We start from the raw sequence: 22,643 nt of genomic DNA on the forward strand, positions 1-22,643 counted from the left end.
GCAAAGATTTCCGCAACTCTTTGAAGGAAGAAGATGGCATCTCTACGAAGAAGACTGTCAAATTTGAACCTAAATATACAACATGTAATAAACGTGCAACTTTTATGATTTTTTCCACGTAACTTTGCTTGGCGTTATTCTTTAAATAGAAAAAATAAAATGCTTAATTTATACCAAATTGATATTTATGAAATATATTCAAAAATTTTCACGAAAAATGCAGCTGCGGTTAAAGCCGAGTAAATGGATCCCACTGAAATCGAGAAAGGATACACTCATTGGTAAAGAGTAGAGCAGAGAAAGTAATATACGAGTTTGAGCGATTTATTATATTTTCATGAAAATGTAGGTTACTTTATCCACATTTGGAGGAATGGATCAGGAATAATTAGGAAAAAGTTCTCTGCGACTTTTCTGAATACAAATGAAGCATCGTGCATATTTGGAGGAGGCTCTAAATAAAGTTCTTTGTTGAAAAATCGAATAAAAATTTTCAAAGACTTCGCGTGCAGAACTCTTTAGGCGGCAAGTGCTGGCGTTTTATGGAGCCTCAAGCTTTTTTACTCATCTTAGGTAGTGTTATGATAAGTGGTAAAATTTTCTCATTTTCTCATTTCAAATATGTTTTATTACGCAATTGAAAATAGTGTACTCTAATGGAATAAGAAAATAAAAATGAAAATTTTCACCGTGGAAATATTAGCAAGACTTTATTTTTCTCGTATTTCCAATAATAGTTGTTGTTACATAGTGAGCAATTGTGTTTCAGAAAAGAAAAATAATATTTGGAATTAATATTGGTTATGTTCCAAAAAATTAAGGATTTACCAACAAGGGCGTTTACTTTTTATGAGCCCGTATGGATTGACCTCGGTAATGACTTGAAAAGAGTTGATACCTAGGTAGCTAAGTAAAATATTTCTGCAGAACATTACAAAGAATTTTTTTACCATTAATCACAATGTAGTTCCGATAATTGAAATGTAAAAACGTTTTGTATATGAAATAATCAATTCTTTATTCAAACTCCTCTCGAAAGGATTTTTATTTATGTAAAACCTTACTCATTACCTTGCAGCTTAGCTGAGAGTGTTACAGAAATATTGCGGTTTCTTTCGTCCATTCTTTTTGTATTAATAAGGATTTCAAATATATTTATTATAAGGCAATATTTAATACGTGTATTCAAAATTTTCCTTTCAAGCATTAATACATTTTATATTAAACATATTCATGTAAGACGTTTAACATTTGTCGCAGAAATTTACGTCTTCATTTTTTTTTCATTAAAATGAAGGCTAACTATCATAATGGATTAGTTACATCTTCAGGTTACATGTTACATTAGAATAACTCTTAAAGTTACGGGGTTACACTATATTTAGTAAGTTAGTTATAGTTGCGCCATTACAGATAACTATTATTTAAGCAGCACTAAGCTTTGAGATCATATTAGAGGCGATATCTAACGATCCGATGATCGTCTATATACTTTCAATACGTTCCCCTACTAACAGGGTGGTTGTTCTTCGTCCTTGTCGAGGCTTAAGCCGGGCCGAATTCGAGGAAATCACCTTGTAACTCATCACCGTCATCTCCAATCTCTTAACTCAGCCCACAGCCCATATCCGCTCTTCCGTTCCTCGCTCCAGTACTTCTTTCACATCAACTTCCACGTGCCCCGTAATGTCAAATACATGTGTCCCTGTCCCTTATATTAGGGCGATACATTATGACTGGCATGCGCTCCGGGTTTCCTCGCCCTCTGCGTCTCCCTCCAACTCCTCTCACGTTCCTTAGCAACCCTTTCTTGCCTCATGACCCCACTTCCTTCCCCTATCTCGGCTCCATATAAGCCACATTTATCTCCTCTCTCAAGTATACTCTTTATCAATCATTTAAGCGTCATTTTTGTACATCCCTCTCACATGTCATGCGAATTGAATCCACGTCTTTTCACCTTAATTATGCCACAGCTTCATTCACTCGATTATGTGGGAGCGTAGTTTTCTCGGTATCACTTTGAGAAAGAGACTTTTCCAGGAATTAGGCGGGATATTCAAATGATTTTGACAGGTTCATCGCTAGTGAACCATATTTTGCCTCATGCGCATATTTTTAAGAATCAAAAATTTTGACGCTAACTTTAGCAAAAGAGTAATATTTTACTCTTTTATTTCCAGTTTGCAATTACAGTAGTTGATTCGCATGAAATTAATTTTATTGTATGCAATATAGCGCACCTAACCTTCCTGTGGGACATCTGAATTCTAACCTAAGTAAAATAATGATACATCATTAATAAATGTGTTTATATATTTATACTTTTTTGTACTGACGCTATTTTACTTTATTATTACATTTCAAAAAAAAATAAAATTTATTTTATTTCCAAATAAAGCAAAAGAGATTGTTATTTCAAAATTTTTCTTGTTATAAATTTTTTTAAATAAAAGAAATGTGAATAAATCTCAATATGAATTTCGATGTGTATTCCTAAGGTTTTTGATTGAATAGGTTTAAGTTTGTAGGTAATTACAGCATTTTGTTAAATTCCAAATATTAATTTGGTGACATGATAAATATGGTAGAAATGACTTTAAATTTTCATTTTTTGCCATAGCTTAACTTTGTACTCTCGATATCTATGTTCTAGTAACAAGGGAAATGCAGTTAGTATATTTTAAGCATCTTCAACTAGAAAATCTAAACCAGAAGTTTTAGTCAAGGATACAACTTTTTCATTATAAGTTTTTATTCGGAGTGTGTTAAAGAGAAAACTGTATTCACTCCATATCAGAGTGAATATTTTGCTCGGAAAAAATTCTTATTGATAGAAACCCATACATTCTCGTCAATGTTTCAAATGCGGTTAACCGAACTGTTTCAAAATATCCCCGTGTCAGAATCATGCCGAGTTCCAGTCTCGAAATAAAAACTCCTTTTTTTAACTTCTCGATGTAGACACGGCTCCTCTTTGTCCTCAAAACCCTAACCAGTCCATTCCAACCCTTCACTCGTGTCTCGATTCTTTATCGCTCGTACCACCCTTCCTCCATTACCCTCAGCCTCACACCAACGGCGACTCTCTTTTTGCTGTTTTCATAACTCTCCGACACTTCTTTCAATAGCCACCCCTCCCTTCACTCCTTCGATCACCGTAACTTCCCGGTAACCATGGAGGAAAGAGTTCCCTCCACAACTACCTCTTACCCTTCCTCCACACACCCCCCCCACCACTTCTCAATTCCCTTCCATTTCTTCCCCCACCCCACCCACTGTAGAACCCCTCGCAAGCCTTCACCCCTTAAGAAAGTCGTTTCCTTCGAACGAGAGAGATAAGGTATTGCCAGATCAGCCCCGCATTCATCAAAAACCATCCCGAGCAGTTTCTCTTCGTCCGCGGTTCCAAAAACGCCAATTCCTCCGCTCCGTCCCGACCTTTTCCGAATTTACTATCTAGACACCCTCTTTTTTTATTTTCTCGGCAGGTACTACGTAAAAGTATTTGTCTTCCCCTAGAGTTCGCCGTTGACTGCACGCGATGGGATAGTAAGGCGGCGGTTCTTCCGTTGTATAGGAAAAACGGTGCCCGCGGACACAGGCAGCGGCCTTAGTTGTGTTCTGGCAAGAGAATATAATCTTGGCCTATCTATAGTCGTCTACTGCTAGGATGTGTCTTCGAGGGAGAATATATACCTCTTTTACTCATATTGCCTTGCCAGAGCACAACTTTGGCCTATCTATAGTCATACTGCTAGGATATAAGATTTATTTTCGGGGGAGAATATGTACCTATTTCACTCAAAAGTGCTTCACCAGAGATATTTTTGAAGGGAGTTTAATAGCCGTCTATCGATAAATTATATTCGAACAAATATTTCCTAGATATTTTTATATCATAAACCTCAGTAAATTAACTTAATACGGCCTTTTATAATTCTTTGTGATTTTAAAATTGGCTGAGCGTATCTGGTAATTCACATTATTGTTCATGACCACTGTGGGAATAAATTTTATTTTTTCTTCTTTTTTACTGGCTTTTGGAAGATTTATAGGAATCAGGCACTGTTTTTTAGACTAGATACGATAGCAAACAACATAATGGCCATATATATCTCGTCTTAACAGGACTCTCAGATTTAATTGATAACTAGCCATTTTTTATGAAATAGGTAACCTTTTTCAGCGGTGTTCATTGTCTGCTATACAAATGCAATTTGAATATCCGAAAATAGTAATATAATTTCGCTAATGATAGCTTTTTATGAGTCTAAAAAGGAAAATCTTATTTTAGTATTGACGTTAACTACATTTCCAGTTATTTAAATTAATTTCAGTCAGTCAAATCGTCTTCAATCTAAAGTAGTATACATTTTTAAGAAATAAGGAAACTTCAATGACTCGACGAATATTCAATTTGACTTTACAAAAGAAGTTTTACTTTCAATGGTCCTCGTTTTTTCGAAAAAAATTATCTCCCTTTTTAATCATCTAATTATTTGAAATTTACGAGATTTCAAAATCGACTACAGGGATGTAATTGTAACAACAAATATAATTCACAACTTTTGAAGTAGTGAATTCAATTCTTACATAACAATAATTACGAAATTTTATGGATAAACAAAGTTTTCACGTCATTATTTTAATAATGCCGGTAATGTAATTTGATCTGTAAAATTTTAAAAACTAGTGGAAAGAGGTTACATCAGGCAATAAATTAACTTAAAAATTTCAGGAAAAAACTTATCGTCCCCTCCATTTCCTTTGAGCCCATGGATACCCTTTTTTTCCTTCTGCAAACTAGCCACTTGGTCCAGGAAAAACACAATAACGCTGCCATAAAAACTCTCCCTAAAGTGACAGCCGAAAAGCTATCTCCGTTCTCTCCCAGATATTCCCGCAAAAGGCTTTAGTCACCTAAAAACTCGGCAAGGGTGTTGCCGAAGTGGAGATTTATTTTTTTGGGGGGGTGGGAAGCATGGGTTTTCTTGAGTAAAACAGATTACGAGCCTCTCGAACGCCGGGATATGGCTATGAAGAGATAAAGGGGATTGTTCTGACACGATGGCTATTTCTCTTGAAAACAAGCTTTCCACTTCGACACATGACTTCGATGGGGCTCTTAATGCTGACGGCATCCATTATAGCCTTAAAGGATTATGGGAGATTGGAACATAAATGTGAACCCAAGGCCATTTTTATAAGATGTTGGCTCTATTAATAGTGGATCAATAGCCCAGCTTTTTAAGATTTTGGTTTTCGAATCAAATACATGTTTATAACGCGGAAGCCGTTTATCATAGCCTCTTTCTTAACTAAATAACTCCTTTTTTGAATAAGCCATATTTTCCGTAAGACCTCATTAAAAATTTAATTGGTAGCGCATCGGTTTTTGTTTTTCAGTCTAAAATTCATTTTTCTTCCAGTTTTAATCCTGTTTTTTATCCTACTTAGTCTAACATTATCACAAGATCCCTTCACTTAATTCATGATTCAATTGCCAAAAACTCCCGTGCGAGTTTTTTTCTTTTTGAACGGCGATGGTGGTTTCCAATATGAATAGCACTTTTTTAGACTGTCTCGGAAATGGCGCGACCTCGTTTCGTTGTGGTAACACTTAGAAATTAAAGCCTTTTGAGAATATAATTTTCAAACTCGCGGAATACTTAGTCATATTTGATCTACATATGCTACGCAGATGCCAAGCCAAAGAGTGATGAGCATAATCAGTGAAGAAATTTCTTCTTAATCCTATCTTCACCTTTATGCAAATTTATAATACAGTAAAATTGTCATATATTCAACAATCGTCTGCCTTTTTTTCTTTAATTTTAACTTCTTTTTATATGATGTTAAATGCTATTGCTCACTCAAAATGCAGGAAATTTTAAGACCAATTCAAATGGACTTATACGCAGCAGATTTTTGGTTTTTTAACTTAATTTAAAAATTTCTTTTCTTTGAATATCAACTCATTTTTATAAGATATCACCATAAAATTTCCATTTGTGCTTAAGGCTACCATGTTAAATTTCTACATGATGAAAAACGGATTGGTAAATTATACTAATGCTAGTGTGAAATTATTATTTTTCCTTTTCCTAACATTTATTGTCAATTGATTATCATCATCCGTTTCAATTCACAGTGGAATTGCAGATATGGAGATTGCTACGTTTAAGAAAAAATGAGTTGAGCAATGCCATTTACGCGTGTGGAAGCGATTCAACTCGCCATCATATTGAGGAAAAAACGGTCATGCCTATCCCACGCTTAGCTTTGGGTAATTGAGACAGTCAGTCAGTCAGCGAAGGGAATCGTGGCGGCGAGATTGCCTCCACGATATACCGCGTCGGACGGAGGGCAGCACTGCTGTAATATTGGCTCTCTCTCTCCCTCGCTGCTGAATGAATGGAATTCGAAAGAGAAGGAGTGGGGGGGGGGGCTCCAAGGAGCTCCGCGGTGCGTCCATTGTAGCCACGGATGACAATGCCGACTGTATCCCCGCGATGGGGGAGGGAGGCATTGTTAAGCGGGTTATTGCCGGACTCCTGGGGGCAGTGAATGAATCCCTGCATCGGTGCTGTAATTGCGCTAAGTCATACATTTGATGGGTGTCGTTAATCAAGGCCAACAATCCGAAACGTCAGTTTTCCAATTAATTTCAGCCAATGAAAGCTTTGCAATTACACTGCCTTAATTGCATAGCGACATTCGCGGATTAGTTTTTCAATAAATGCGGAGAATCGTGAAATGAGGTAGATATTGAGTTCCTCAAGTAATAATATTTAAGAGGCTCTTGCTAAATCCACAACTGCATTTTAACCTTGTTACTGATGAAGATTTCACTTTTAAAACTAATATTTTAAATGCTATTAATTTTTAAGATAGTTATTTTGTTTACCACTAATTGAACCATAGAAAGAAGCAAACTAATAATAATTTAAGTGACAGTGGTATCATCCAATTCTTCATGGATCAGACCCTAAAGCTATTGTAAACAACACTTAGAAGTTACCATGAATCAGAAAAGTTACAGAAATAATTTATTGAACCTTAAATTGTTTTAGCGCCTTGAGCAATCAAAACAAAATGCACCCTTAAACTTTTGATTAAAAAATTAATGATATTTTTTCTTGCTCTTCATTTTTGAGCCGGCCTATATGATAGCAATATTGCGCTCACTAAAATTATTATTATTCGAAATTACTGCTTTCTGTCCATCTTACTTTGAGAATTGTTACACTGCTAGTGCTATCATATTCATTGAAAACTCAGGGACACTCAGAATGACAGTTATAATTCTTTACTGATAATTCGGCCAGGCTTTAACTAGCCATTATTTTTCTTAAATGAATACCTAAATAAGCATTATTTCAAAAACTAATTATAATTACAATTAACTGAACTATCTTTTTTCTATTTTTCTTCCTCAAGAGCTTCCTTAAAAACCATTGCAAGCAACGAATTTTTTTTTCAAATATTTAGAGGGAGGAGGGTCTTATCTCTTTTCATATACTGATACATACATATTTACTGGTTTCATTTGGATACTGTGTAATATATATATTTCTTATATCTCGAGGAAATAAGAAATTGAGGCCAAGATAATAAGAAACCTTTCTATGCCAAATAAATTTTCTCTTGAGACCCTTTCTTTAATAAGAGGAATTGATTTGAAATATTTTCCCAGGGATTCAGGTGAGACTCACTGGAAAACGAAATTTGAAAAAAAAATAATATCTCCCACGAACTTACTCGGGTCTTTCCCGCTCGAAGACATCGAACGATGAAAACATACTTCACCCTTAATGAAAAAACCTCTCCTGACGTTTGGGAATGAAAAGAGGGATCATCGATGCAAGTAAATTACGTTAAATACCAGAGAATTCGGAGAGGGGAAGAAATAAGGAAAGGGAAAGACAAGTGGTTTGGGAAAAGAAGAAGAGATTTGAACTCCCGATGACATCTTTTTAATATCCTCGTATTTATTGTATGCGAAGGACAATCTGATTCCGAAACCATCGTGCCCATGAATAGACATCTTTCATTCCAGATGATATTTTTTTCGCTCGACAAACTCAAATTTGTTGATCACTATTTTGTTGCAATCATTTTTTTCAAAAGTCAGCATCTGATGATAATGACGATCAGGCTCTGGCCTTTCTCTTAATAGTAATCTCACTTGTAAACCCAAGTTTAATCTTTAAGTATAAACTAAATTGACAACATGGCAAAAGTTTTGAATATATATCTGAAGAAATTTGAAGAGAATTTGTTTGAAATTGCTGTAAGGATATTAAAACTTAAATTGCTAATTTTTGCTTGATTTCGGATGCAATGATTTCATATGAAAACAACTTTTCTAGTTTTTCTTATAAAACGAGTGGATTTCTAATTAATATTATCTAAATTTTGATGATTTTATATCTTAATTCTTATACTGCTTATTTTCTATCCATCAAAATACCAAGTAATTAAAATGAATGTTCATACCTGGAATGGTGTAAACCTGTCGTTAAGAATTAGTTGGTAACGTATGAGCCTGGTTTTAATGGTTTTAAACATTTTTAACAACTGCAGTTGCTAAACAATGCTTCTCATAAATATCTTTGAAGCATTTAATTCATATAAAAATCTGAAATCTTGTTTTCTTCCACCATTAGCTAACCAATGTATCGTAAAGTACCACTTTTAAACTTTTCTGTCAATTCTTAGGACTGGTACAGGAAATGCTTTTATCCTGTCGAAAATTATCTTTACAAAGGTAAAAGTTTTATGTTTTTAACCCTATCTAATTAAAAAATCTAAACATCTTCACAAGTTGCTTTTCCATACCATAATTTCGAAAACAGAGATTAGGGATACCGTCCTAGATGATGAAGTGATGTGGGTGGTGACTTTAATATTGAATTTTCTCAAAAAGTGTTCTTCAGCTTTTTCTCGTATCCACTTTTAACGTCTTCTTGACGTGGGAAAGTTTGGAAAAAAACAGCCCTTTGTCAATTAGGCCTTCGACCTCCTTTTTATGGTGACTTTTCTGGAAAAATCATCTCCTTTCGTGATACATCTCTTTTCTCGTTTTTAATTATGGCCCTTTTACGTCCCTGGCTTTCCACAGTCTGTCCCTAGCGCCGCCCTCTTCATTGAGATATGAAGTAATTTAGGGTAGTGCATCAATCTTATTCCGCGATATTGCAGCATGCAAGAAAACCTGCGTGGAGCTCATTTTAATTTTTCACTAAGAATTTACTCTTTTCCTCGAAGTTTGGTTTCTATTGAAGAAGATAGAGCTCGACCCAGACTAATGTTTCCTCGTTCTTCGCGATTATTTTTTTGTGGCGTAAGGTTTCAACCCAGGACTTGAACCCGTGTCCAACCATCATACCTAGAATATGCGCTTTTAATTAGAAAATTATTTGTGTAATCCAATGGTAAAATGGCCAAAATAATCTCCACCTTTCATCTACATCTACACATACTACCCTGCAAGCTGTCTAAAAAGGCGTGTGGCAGGGGGTATTAGGACACCAGCCGTCTACATATAAAAAGCAAATGTTCAAACAAGATTACGAATAGCATTTATGAAAGCCCCTTATGGTTCGGGAGAAAAACTTATTCCCATATCTAACCGTTCGGCAAAATATCTGTCTCGAATTATCGCTTCTGTCGAACCTGAAAATATAGTGGGGCCCAAATTGATATTCTCCGTGTCGCTCCTAAAGATATCTATTCTCAATTGTTCAAGCAATCTAAGCCTAGCGCGCAGCCCCTGAGTCTCAAGCGGCTACCAGCTTAATTCACTTAACATGTGGGTAACGCTGCCTGTACGCCCGTTTTTTTCAGCGTTTGACATTTTTTGACGAATCGCGCAGCTTTCCTTTGTATTTCATTCAGTTCACGGAGTTACTACATCCTGTACCTTTCAGTAATGTATCCTAATCTTCATCGTTGTATGATACACCATAACTTTCTTTGAGTTCACCGTTACAACTTCCGCGCAAATTGTAAATGAGTGGCTTCCTAGGTTATTCTTTCAAATAAGTTCACATTGAGCATTTCCTCTTATATTCCCAAAGCATTTAACCAACATTGATATAATCATGTTGCCAAGAATTTACCTAGTGGTTAGTCGCAATTTTAATTTCTGTGTATTTTGAAAAAATTGAGCCTGAAGGACTTACTTATTGGTCCTTTACTTACCACTTAAAATCTCAATTAACCCGATCCCTACTTGGGAAATAACTGGAAGGCATTACAATGATCTCAGTTTATATACGAATAAATTTTTAGAATATTTGTTTTTTAGCACAAGCATGTCTTAGGGAGAAACAATCACGTAGCAGTTCATTGTTTTACTTCATTTTTTAGGGATAAAAGTTATTTCAGATGGCAAATGTATTTAAATCATTTTCTTTGGCTCGGTAACTTCATAAAATTCCGGGGACTGAGTAAAAATTTCAAATTATATTTATGCCGTTTTCTTCGAAAATGCATAAGAAATCAAATACGTTCTCCAGCGATGGATTAAATTTTTCTTTGCTTACCTTTTCATATCAAATTAGTTTAATGAAGGTAATACCATGATTGTTTATGTTGTTAAAAGTAATCATATTTCTGCGGTGAATGGATTCATGACTCTCAAGCCATGGCCCTGTGTTAAAATCCCGGCTCTGGCAAACATCCTTGAATAGCCCGATCGCTACTTGGGAATTAAGTGGAAGTACAGCAATCCGTCTGTCGAATGGAACGTTAAGTCTGAATCCCCTTGACACATTTTGTAAAGAGCGGGTGAACGTTGACGCCGGATTTCTTTCCCATCCCTACCCTATCCTCACGGTGGAAATGACCTCAGCTCTCCGTGAAGGATAGTTGTATTTCAGATACTTCAGATACCATATTGGGCACTAGTGGAAATTTCTTCCCGCCTTAGAGTCACTTAGGCAACAATCCTCCGCAAAATAGCAACACGGAAAGTCGCCCGTGAAAGAAGTGCACGCATCACCTGAACTCATACTCCTTTGTGTTATGTTTCATTAATTTCTATCTTCCAAACGCAAATTATTTACAAATTATAACTGGAGTGATAGATTAAAAATGAAACTTTGTCGTATTCCACACAGTATTTATTAAAAGACTCGAACGGTCTCAACCTTTTCAGTATAATAGGTGAACAGATAGATATACAGATAGGGAGGTATATATACTTATGTAGAGTCTCACAACCATATCTATCCATCTGTTAACCTCTTGATTATGGCCTGAGAAGGTTGAAACCGGTCGAGTCTCTTAAAAAATACAGTATGGAATAAAACAAAGTTTACTTTTTAATCAATTATGTCACGATTCCACAAAGTAACCTCGCAAACCATTGATCTCTTGTGACAGAAGGTTAAAATTGTTAGGGAAGTAGTACAAATGCAATGTTTCACATGCAGAAAATAGCGAACTGTTTCGAGGGCATTAATGCATTTCTTTGGAGCCTTCCAGCGCGTACCCATTCTGATTCGCCCATTCCAAAGGAAATTCCTTTCGTTTCATCATCCCTTTCCAGTCATTTTCTCTCCCTCCAGCGTCCACTGGACCCCTCTTTTTTCTTGGACCCAGCGAGCGCCCCGAGGAATAATGAAAGCGGCCATGATGGATGGTGGCAGTTTAAAAAAAATATATAAGGAAAGAAATAATGTGATTGAGGGCGTTATTGGTACGGACGCGGAGTCTCGAAGGAGTTCAAGTCGAGGCTAGGGGGTGGGGGTGGAATGGGGGAGAGAGGAGGAAAGGGGTGAGGCGGGAGAAAGTTCAGGGGCGGGGGTGATGGCGATATGAGGGGTTAGGATATGGGAGGGGGTGGGTGAGGACATTTGGAAAAAATAACTTGGGTATGGAAGTCGTTGTTGAAATTGCTACCAAGTACCAAGGCAGAGCATAAAGAAGATAGCGGCAATCGTTTGGCTCGAGAAAAAAATAGAATGAAACCTAGATTTGAACCCAGGGCTGCTGCTTGAGAGCCATGAATCTATTCACCGCAGGAATACGATTCCCTTTAACAACCTAACCGACCTCAATATCACCCTTATTAAAATAATTTGATACGACAATGTAAGTAGGGAAATTTTTAAGAAAAATTGCTTAAAAATTAATTGATAAATTCATTGTAAATTCAGCCAGCGCGTAATTATCAGCTAATAATAAATATAATAACAATTAATAAGGTTAGCCTAAATCCAGCTCGAGGTCATCGATATGTGGGACCACTAAGTTTTATAAATTTTCCCTTTTAAGCTGTATATCCTGAATTATTTGAAATAAGAGAGTAATTTTTGAGTTTCAATTGTAATTTTTACGCGGGACTAGTTTTTGTTTCAAGTAAGCTGTTTTTTATAATTATTTTTAAAGTGTGAAAAGCAATTTCGCTTTAGGAGATTTAGGGTTCCTCATGACGTTTCTTTTCATTAAACGGCTTCATAATAGAACCTTTCGATTCCAAAATCACGTGGGCTGAGGTAAAAAAGTTCGGCCATTGCGCTACTCTTCTGCTGAAAGCACGACTATTAGAAAAGAGGATCCTCAAGTCGTCATCTAAATGTGTTGTCAACCGTCGTGCATTTAAATGGGTTTACAAAAGTCGCCACTCGTGTCGCTGACGAACAAAGTGATCCGGGTTTCACGGGAAAGTAATGTATATTTAGGGGTGCCAATCGAAATTCAGATTCAAGATGATGTGATTTATCAATTTCATAACTCTTCAATGCAATTCCTTGAATTCGCAAGGTCATACTAGGAAATATTGTGAAAAAAGTGGATCGTATTGCACTCATCACCGCGCCTCGACATTTTTCAAAACCGATTAAAATGCGACCGAAGCGGCTACAGAAATCGGCCTTCTATGGGGTGGAATTGGGCCTCCTCTACGCAGTCCCCTTGGTTGAAAGGGAACTCGAATCCGAAACGGGAGCGGAGTGGTAATTACTGTCGGGGAGAGTGACACCGCGTGCTTTGACTGCACCGCCGGTTGCTTCGGCTCCTTTTTGGGAGCCCATTCCTCGCATTCCTCCGTTCGTGTGGCCCTCAGTATATGGGCACGGTCCGGCCATTTTCACTGCGGTGCGAGCCCAGGCCGCCAGTGAACAATCGTTCGGCCAAGCAGGAACACCCAAACATGGCTAAGAGGAGGGTGGAGTTCTCCCCGAAGTTGGACCGCAAAAAAACGTCCAATAGTGGAACAAATTATGTGGGATTTTTAAATGTACTACCGTCAACAGAAGTCCGGCGTCAACATCAACCTACCGCTAATAAAATGTCAAAAATATTAAAATTTAGCGTCCTATCCGACGGACGGATTGCTATACTTTCACTTACTTCCCAAGTGGGGATTAGATTACTTGAGGGTATCACAAGCAGCCGGGATTTGAACCCTGGTCCATGGGGTTTTCGTGATTTATTTCCATTCCATTTACTTTAACTCTAATAATAATATTTTACGCTATAAATCTTACTTAGGAGACATCGTCAAAGTGATGTTCGGGATCTGGATGCGGATTTTATTTTTTTAAACTATATAGGGAAGGTAGAAAAAGTGTCACGGCTTTCTTCCACATAGGCCCGGGTTCGAGAGATATTCGCATGTAAAGATTTCGCGCAGCATGTAGGACGCAGGACGTAATTCCGTGTATTGTGCACATGATGTGGACATTACACAGTTATTGTTAGAAGAACAATTTATTTGCGGCTTATTCTGCGATTTTTACCTTTCTACAGATCCCGAGTTAAATTTGCATTGCATATTTACAAACTGGTCGAATGGTTGTTATTTTTTACTTAAACTTTGGCCCAATTTTTTATGATTTCTTGTAAGCATGCAAACTTATCTGATTTTGAAATTAACTAATAATGCATTTAAAGTGGTTAAATTATTGACAGATCATGATTCTATTTCCTTTAACTAAAATAATAATATTGTACGTTATACGTCGTCCTTAGAAGAATAACTTCTTATTTTTTATCATTGGATTATTCTGCTATTCTAATCATCGTGGGAATGACGAGTTAAAACTGCATTGACGCAAATTTCGCGAATATCTGTACGGGTGAAAAAACAACTTGAGTCGCGTCAAAAGTCGACAAATCTTTCCGCTTGACTGCTCGGTGGCGGTGAGGTATGTTCTCAATGTGGGAAAACCAGCGTGCACAATGCGATGGGTGGGAGGGTACCAAGGAATAAGGGCCACTGCCAATCCCTACCTGCATTGCTAGTTTAGCTTATAATTCGGATTTTTGAGTGCAATCTCCAAAACAATATTGCGTGGCTAGCTCAAACTTGTAAGCGACAATTGATAAATCAAAATGTGTATTTGATGATTGAAATGAAAAATTACTTCGTTCATGCCGTTAAGCCTCGTTAGGAAGCTATTACTATTGGTCTCTGTCAGCCGATATACAGTCAAAAACATCGCGATCTATATCAATAAGGTATGTATTACTTATGGCGACCGCTGGCTAGAAGTTGGGACTCAATAATCTCGTCGAAATGGAGAAATATCTTACTTAGAACCTGATTTCACTAGCTTGTCACTTGCGACTCCAGCAATAATGTCATTTGAAAACATTTTTTTTTTTTTTTCCTTTTTAATTTCCTTAAACTTTTTTAAAGTTTCTTTCGCAACTCAGCCTCTGTCTCGTTTTGACCTAGGAATCCTTGATAGCGTAGTCTGTGTTTAGGATTTCCGCGGACTGAACCATTATATTACCCACACCACTTGTCCTGAGTGATAAAAAAACTCACTCAGGCGGAACTCGAACGTGAGACTCCAGAATAAGCAGGTTATTAATATACCCCGCCTGAGGCCGACTTTATAATGATATTATGTGTATTCCGCCGGCACCGAGGCCGGCGATTTATGAAATGATTTATGGAGTGATTTGTGATATTTTCCGGACTTCGACTAAAAATCGCACTGACGATTCATAAAGATATTGAGAAAATTGTAATAATTTAACACTTCTATCCAGTGGAAACACTAAAATAAAACGCCACTTCACAACGCAAATTCAGAAAATATCTGTTGGGTATGAATGAAACGCTTCACTCACCTTTAAAAGAGTCGGTAAAACTGTATGCTTGACTGCTCTGCGGCAGTGAAAATGGAGTTCAGAAAGTGGTAAAAACATTGTGCACGATGCGAAGGGGGTGGGAGAGAATCAGGGACCAATGCTAATCCCTCCCCCAGGCCGCCCCCTCAGTGAACAGTGCATTGCTTCGACCGGCGATGCCGCCGCTGGTGGAATGTCATTTTGAGCCGAGGCCGCCGATTCGTGCCGGGGAACGCGGAAAATCGAATTCCTGGCTGGTTGATCTAACTGTGCCGCGTGCGTACGCGGGTGCACGCTTGTTTCGCTCGTAGAGTTGGGGATGGGTGGGGGAGGGAAGGAGAGGGTGGGTAAGGGGAGCGTGGTCGTAGTCGGGTGGTGGATTAGCTTGGAATTGATCGGGAGGAGGGGGAGAGATAGATGAGTCAACCGGCACTGATGAAATTGAGACCATAAAAAGGGACTTTCGATTCCATTTGACTCACCACGGTGGGTTCTTTAAAAGATTTGGCGAAACTATGCCCATTCGGATCCTTTTCCTTATCCATTTATTTCTACATCATGCGCTGCAAGTCAACTCTTTTAGAGTTTAACAGGGGTTATAACCACTAGGCCTAATCTATTCCCGCGAGGTTAACGTAGCCTCTTTCTTTTGCATTGCCATCGCTCTGAAAGAATTTTCTCACCACAAAGCATAAACTGCAACTTCTCTCACGTATTTTCCCTCTATGAGATCATCATTCTCTCAGCTCCATATTATTTAACGGAATTCATGCTCTTCAACTTGAAAGTGCGAAAATTGTGCGGAGGAAAATCATTTGTAAATAATCTATTTCGAATTTATTGGCGTCGGGAGTTCCACCCTTTACTAGAAATCTTATTCTTTGCCGGAATTATGGTAATTTTGCTCTTTATTGTGCCGTTAAGTCACGCTTCTGGCTATTTTTTGGAAAATTCCGTGAATATAGTGTTATCCAAAAGGCGTGCGTAACACATTTTCTAACATTTAGCCTACTGTTAGTGGCTTCTTCGGTAAAGTACGCACAATTTTTCGTTTATAAATACAGAAATTTTATGTTAAACATACTCCTTCAGAAATTGTGACTGCATCAATTTGTGCAAGTAAGCTTCACAAGGAGTCTATTCCTATGCTACGTGGTGAAATGTTCACTAAGGCCTAGTCCTATAATTTCTTTATCACACAGCATGAACGGAAATCTTAAAGCAAATAATTCGTGTGATCGATGGAATATCTGCATTGAATTGATTGAATATAATTTTAATTGATCAATTTAATTAATAGGTTTCACTTTAACAAGGCACACTCAGAGACATCTCTGTTATAAACCTATTTATGTATGAGGGTGGTTGTTAAGTGCAATCAACGGCAGTGATGCGACAAAAATTTATGGAAAGCAAAGGAATAATATTATATTTTAATCCATCCAGCTTTTTAATTTTCAGTAGGGTAGGAATATTTATGAACTCCTCTTATTAAACATATTAAATAGAATCTTCAAATGGCTAAGATATCCTTCGACATTGCGTAAATTAAGCGCTGATAATATAATATTATGTCATGTAGGTATATTTTTTATCTATTCTTTATAAAAAAGTGTTTTAGTTTAGACCCTGTTTTAGCGAGAATCAAACAAAGCATCTCTCGAAAATAATGGAGCAATTATCAAATAACTTTTTGAAACAGTCACTACATTACATAATTCAATCGGTGTTATAAAACAACAAGGTAGGCATAAATAAGGAATGACAAGAGTTTACCCAGTGTCTCCCAATGTAGCAATATAATGTCATCACAAAACTATATTGTCGTTTATATCAACTGTGGGAGCTGTGAATGATTAAACTGATTAAATTCTTGGTGAATTGTCATGTTGCACTAATTTCCCTATTGCATATGGGTACAGTGGTTTTCAAAAGTTTTTTTCACAAATTGAGCGGCGCAGTCGCCGCAGTTTGGAAGTTGAGTTTCGGTGTTTTCTATGGTACCAGTAGGAGGGAAATTTGAACAACATTCCCATCTCCCGCAATTTTGTCATTACTACCTCATTAAAGGGCAACGTATGCGGTATATGTGCAATTTTAAATGCCATATGAGTTGTGCAGCTAGTGCTAGAAAATAAATACACCTCCTAAACTTCAAATTGTTTACTTTCATGTAAAACATTTCTCAATACGGATCACCTCGGAGGCCGCGTTTAGTTTAATAACATCAGTCGTTCAAAAAAATTCAGTAATTACTTTTTCTTGATTCGTCTGCGTAGATTACGTTGATAGTAAGAATGGCGGCAGATTTTTTATATATTTTAGGTTTGCTAACTATCATCATAATTCTACTGCGTTAATTGTATGAAAATGTACTTCGATTGATCTGTCAGTGTACGAGATAAAATAGTGGACACGGGTTCAAATCTCGGCAGTGGAAGAGAATTTTCAGAGACTACCCGATCCCTGATTGAAGATGTGAGTAGGGCATTTCAAGCGCAACACTCTGTCCGTCGGATGGGACGTCAAGCCGTGGTCCCCTGGTGCCTTTTGCTGAGAGCAGGCTAATGCTGACGCCGGGTTTCTCTCCACCATACCCATCAATACCCTTTCCCATGTTATAATGATGTATATTATTACATTATTTCGTAATTTCTTCGATTTTTTAATAAATTATTTGATTAATAGAAAATAAATACATTAGGATTTTTAAACATTCGGAAAATTTGCTTGCCTACACAAATTGATGGCCTTGGTGGGGACTGGCGTCAGGGTGAAGTGCGCGCCTGCGAAACAAGAGGTCGTGGGTTCGAGTCCCGCCTGGGTAGGTTGACCCTATCAAGGGTATGGTTTTTCATACACGCATAATTGTTAAAATTATGGAAAACACCGATGTAAAACAGCCAAAATATGCTGCATTAGGTGGTTAATAAGGTAATCATTTATTATAGGAATGAATAATTTAGCGGAAAATGGTCATCAAGTATTTGGGATTATGGAATATGTCCAGTAACGAGTTATGATGGACTTACTTTGCCATATACCAAAATAATTGCTAATAGAAGTGCAGTAGAATTGGGACTAGGACTTAAGGCGATATATGGACGAGGCGAATGATGGAAAGGAGTGGAGGTGGAGAGGGTGATAAATGAGAAAAGGAAGGGGTAGTATTTGGCGTAATAAGTCCCGGGGTAAAACGCTCAAATAGCACCCTTCCGTGCCTTCCCAATCCTGAGCAGCGAACACAGCACCGCACACGTGGCTGCATTACGAGTTCCTGCGTCTGCCGCGATAACCGGGAGCTGCGCTGGCGGCGGTCGATTGAATTGGCGGCTCGCTCGAGCGAAAATCGCGTTTGAACGCGGATTAGTTTCGCTTTCCCCGCTTCTCTTTTTTTTCTTTTAATTCCGATTACATTTCAGGGCGAGAGGCTTTGAAGGGCTATATTTTTTTGTATTTATTTATTACCCGCGCGCGTGTCGTCGATGCAGGGAGTTAATTGGTGCGTTTAGACCGAGAGAATAAAAAACCTTTCAATGATTTCAAACTGCCTTCAAATAGTTCCCTAAATTGTGAAAAGTGAGAGAGCCTTTGGAACAATATAAGGATATTTTGGGTGACTGTGGCTATTTTGAGTGGTTTAACGTGTTTTCCCTGCAGGCATCGGACGGAACTTACTTAGAATATCGTTTTACATGGGACATGTACTTGAAAATTTCAGAACTGCAATTTTTCCTCAATTTTGGTATGCAATAATTATTTCGTAAACACAAGCGTCACTGCTTTACACGGTAATCCACTTTGAGTGGAGAAGTTGCTGCATGCTAAGTTTGAGATGACAAAACAATGAGGGTTCGTAAAACTGGAACAGTAAAATCTACATAAGTTATTTCAAATCAAACAACTATGTACGCATTTCAACGTTTATAGCATTTCCATATTCTATTATACTCACGGAATCAAATCCTGCTCCATTCATGTGGGACTGATAAGGTGATCATTAAGACTATCTATTTATTCATTCCTATCACTATCCTCTTCTCGAGAAGGAATTTTTAAAATATCTCTCGATACGAGAATAATACGTTTCGAGAACAATAAATTTTATGCGAATGATTGATTGAAATAAAAACATTTACGAGTTTATTTGCCAATTATTTATGCGAGTGTAACCATGTCAGCTTGTGGCCCTTTGTTTCAAAAACAGTATTGTTAATCCAGTCCACTTTTTGTTATAAGGTTCATGGCTAGTTGGATGACATCCGTTCTATTTATGAGCAATTACAGCACTTCCCCAAATGTATGACCGATATATTTTAATCCATGAGAACAAGTCAGGGCTACATATAATGACGACACATCAGTCGATAAATTTTACCACATGCAGTTACCACCTCTCCTCACAATTATAGTTGACTGGGATGTGATGTCTATTTCAAGAACGAATATGATTTAATAAAGCATGAATTTGTTTAATCTTTAGGTGTTAGTACGGTGAGGTGCCTACAATTCAATTTTTATTATAATTATTTTGAGTTATTATGCAACTTATTTTGATTTTACTCTAATAATCTTTGTATTATAGCCCATATGTTTTTTTATATATTTTAGCTTAAGATCTAGTGATAAAAATAACACTTACGTTCTCTCTACGTGCACCTCTTGAATTAGCAGCATGTGTCAAGCAGTGTAGGTACCCTCTTATGAGGTGACTTCCTTACTGTGAGCACAAGTTTCGCTGGCGAGCCCTCCTGACGCAGAAAATACGATGACACCTCTACCCTTGCCAAGACAGGTCAATAACGCCCTACGGAGCAGGGGTCGTATATATCGAGACGACAGACAAATAAAGATGATGAAGTGAGACGTGGGAGTAATTTATAGAGGGGAGCATTCGGCGTCCCAAAACGGCTGTTACGCGCTAGACATCATTCTTAAGCCGGCCATATCATCGTTTTATACAATTTATCATGTGATCAATTTCTTTTGTTTTTTTACATTTTGTTGTCCAAAGTTTAGTTACAATGTACCCACCGCTCTTCTGCGCCATCACTCAAACTTCTAGGAAACACAAAATATATAATAATATTTCTTCCCTACAAACTGTGATGCATTTACAATATTCAGAAGTTAAGTTGGCCAATTGAATTTGGCAGGATATAGTGAAATTTTGGTCCTTTGTGCAAGACAGACCTTATATGCATCGCTAAATTTCACGTTTGGCACAAAAACCCAGATAACTCGGCGAAAATTGTGCATGGTACTACTTCCGTAGAATTTTGGACTATATCGGCGGCTTCGTAAGCAGATGTACTTCTTATCTATGAATAAAATACTTGAGTTCGCCAACATTTCGAACTTTTTCAGGGCATCCGTGCATTTTTGTGGTATTGAAGAAGGTAAGAGTATGCCAGCTAGTAAGTGATAAGAGTGATATTGAAAAAATATAGTTACATATATTTGATAAATGGTATTTAAATAATATTTAGTATAAATTTTGGTGAATCAAATTGTAATATTGTAATAAATTTTGTTAAAATTCAAATTTACAGTTCTCAAATTGTCATGAGATGCATATTTTTTAACGAATAACTGACATTTATTTCGTTTTGCAGCTGAACCTCGTCAACATGTGATCGCTCAACTATACTCATAACACTGGAGTAAGTAAACTCAAAATGGTTTTAATTCTTTATTTCTGTATGAAGTTTTATGAAGAAAACTATTCACTTATTGGGAAAAAATTTACATGACGATGAAATAAAAATTGCGAAGTACCTAGGCAAGAATCACTCATTGGTTCAAGGATATCTTATGCCTAAGAAACATCGAAAAAATGTCAATCATTTAATTTCCTACTCATTGAATAATGATACTTTATTATTATGTCTTAGGTTATTTCGTATAAAAAATGGTAAAGTATGCATTCAATTTTCCATATGAGTTTGAAGTTGTGCAATAAATTTTGTTAGAAACAACTACATTTTTGGCTTTTTGCTACTATAGGAGAATAATTCGCTATAATAAAGAACAAGTCTCCAATTCACGAAACAATCAATGAAGCACTAATTTCTCGATTATGTAACCTAGAATTAGAAGAAGGGAAATCTAGAAAATTTTCTCCATGCTTTAGAAATAGTATTCTAGAGCCCAGAGTACACATAAAATAGCTCCATTTAATATCCCATACCAATATTCTCGGTACTTAGCCTCATATGAGATCTGCAAATTAATATTTAATTTAAATATTTCTTTCAATCACGTATAAATATTGTGTGTATTGTTCCATAAAATTTCATAAAAAAGGAGCTCTTGCTATACTCCTGCCAGCTAAATTTCCTTATAATTTGTTTATTGAAATACGGTGAGAGCAATGGCGTAACTAAGGGGGAGTTAGGGGATAAATCCCCCCCCCCCAAAGTCTCAGGGAAATAAAAAAATAATTAAAACCATTGTCTAGTTTTGACATGTGGGTTGGAAGCCAAGGGTGCAAGTGTTTTTTTTCTCAATAGAGTTAGGTAAAGGCAATTGTTATGGGAAATACACAAAAAATGGTTGCCAAGGGAAACGAGTCAGTCTCCGTTCTGTGGTGACATCGGGTTAAAAATAAAATGCACAACTTAACATCTAATTGATATCGTTTGTTTTTTATACCTAATATCTGTACCTAACCCCGTGTAGAAGAAAGAAATCACTTGTACCCGCTGGCTTCCAACCCACTCATACAATAACTTCATTTGCTTAAAGTTAAATTTTTAGCGCCAAAATGAAATTTATTTCCAGGCATGCCATTTTTCAAAAATTTTCTCGGACCTCCCATTTCCAGGGGTCTCCACCCCAACATTTCATCCCGTCCCCCGTCTACCAGGTATATTCCTTATTATGCCAATGAGTCAGAGTAATAGTAAAATCTACTCTTGACAAATAAAATTGAGGGATCACAAAGTCCTTTCCAAATTCTATTTAGCCGAATATCTTACTGTTTTATACTAGGAATAAAATTTCTTGTATCACGCATTATTTCGATGGGCCAAAAACTGTTGAGCTCCTCCGATTTCAAGATCACATCACTTAAAGTAATGTTCATATTTAGGGACTCCATAATTTCATTTCGCGAAACCTAGAGTTGTGTTTTATATTTGTGAAGCTTATCTTGAATTAAAACTGAAAACTTTTACGTAGTACGCATTAAAATGATAGGATAGTATGGATAATTTTCATAAAATGTCAGTCAGAAAATATGAAGGGATAGAATTGAAAATTCTCTTGCATCTTTTAGAGCAATAATTTTTATACAGTGGACCTAGTGAAGCGCCTTATTGCATTGATTACAATAATTTCTTCAAAATATCAGAATAGGCTCTCTTTCAAACAATCCCACTGCAGCTTTTCAATTCCAATCAATCACGAAGCCTTAGCTTCTTTATAATTCGCTATCACGCCTGTGTCTCCTAGATATTACTATTAGGTAGAGCCTTAAATACCAGTGGAACGTCGGAATTCCTTTATCTGATGAGGGGCATAATGATAATAATATTCTCGAAATG

The 22,643-nt window shown here is 36.9% G+C and overlaps 1 long non-coding RNA gene across 1 annotated transcript in view; it reads left to right on the forward strand.

Moving 5' to 3' along the window:
- Positions 1–20,828, forward strand: part of LOC124162955 — an 89,999-nt gene extending 69,171 nt beyond the window's left edge. The window contains exon 3 of the long non-coding RNA XR_006865712.1: positions 20,712–20,828. This is a non-coding gene — a long non-coding RNA (uncharacterized LOC124162955). The remainder of the gene's footprint in view (positions 1–20,711) is intronic.
- Positions 20,829–22,643: the final 1,815 nt, after the last annotated feature.

This window comes from Ischnura elegans, chromosome 7, assembly GCF_921293095.1.
Source record: "Ischnura elegans chromosome 7, ioIscEleg1.1, whole genome shotgun sequence".
NCBI classification, from domain to species: Eukaryota; Metazoa; Arthropoda; class Insecta; order Odonata; family Coenagrionidae; genus Ischnura; species Ischnura elegans.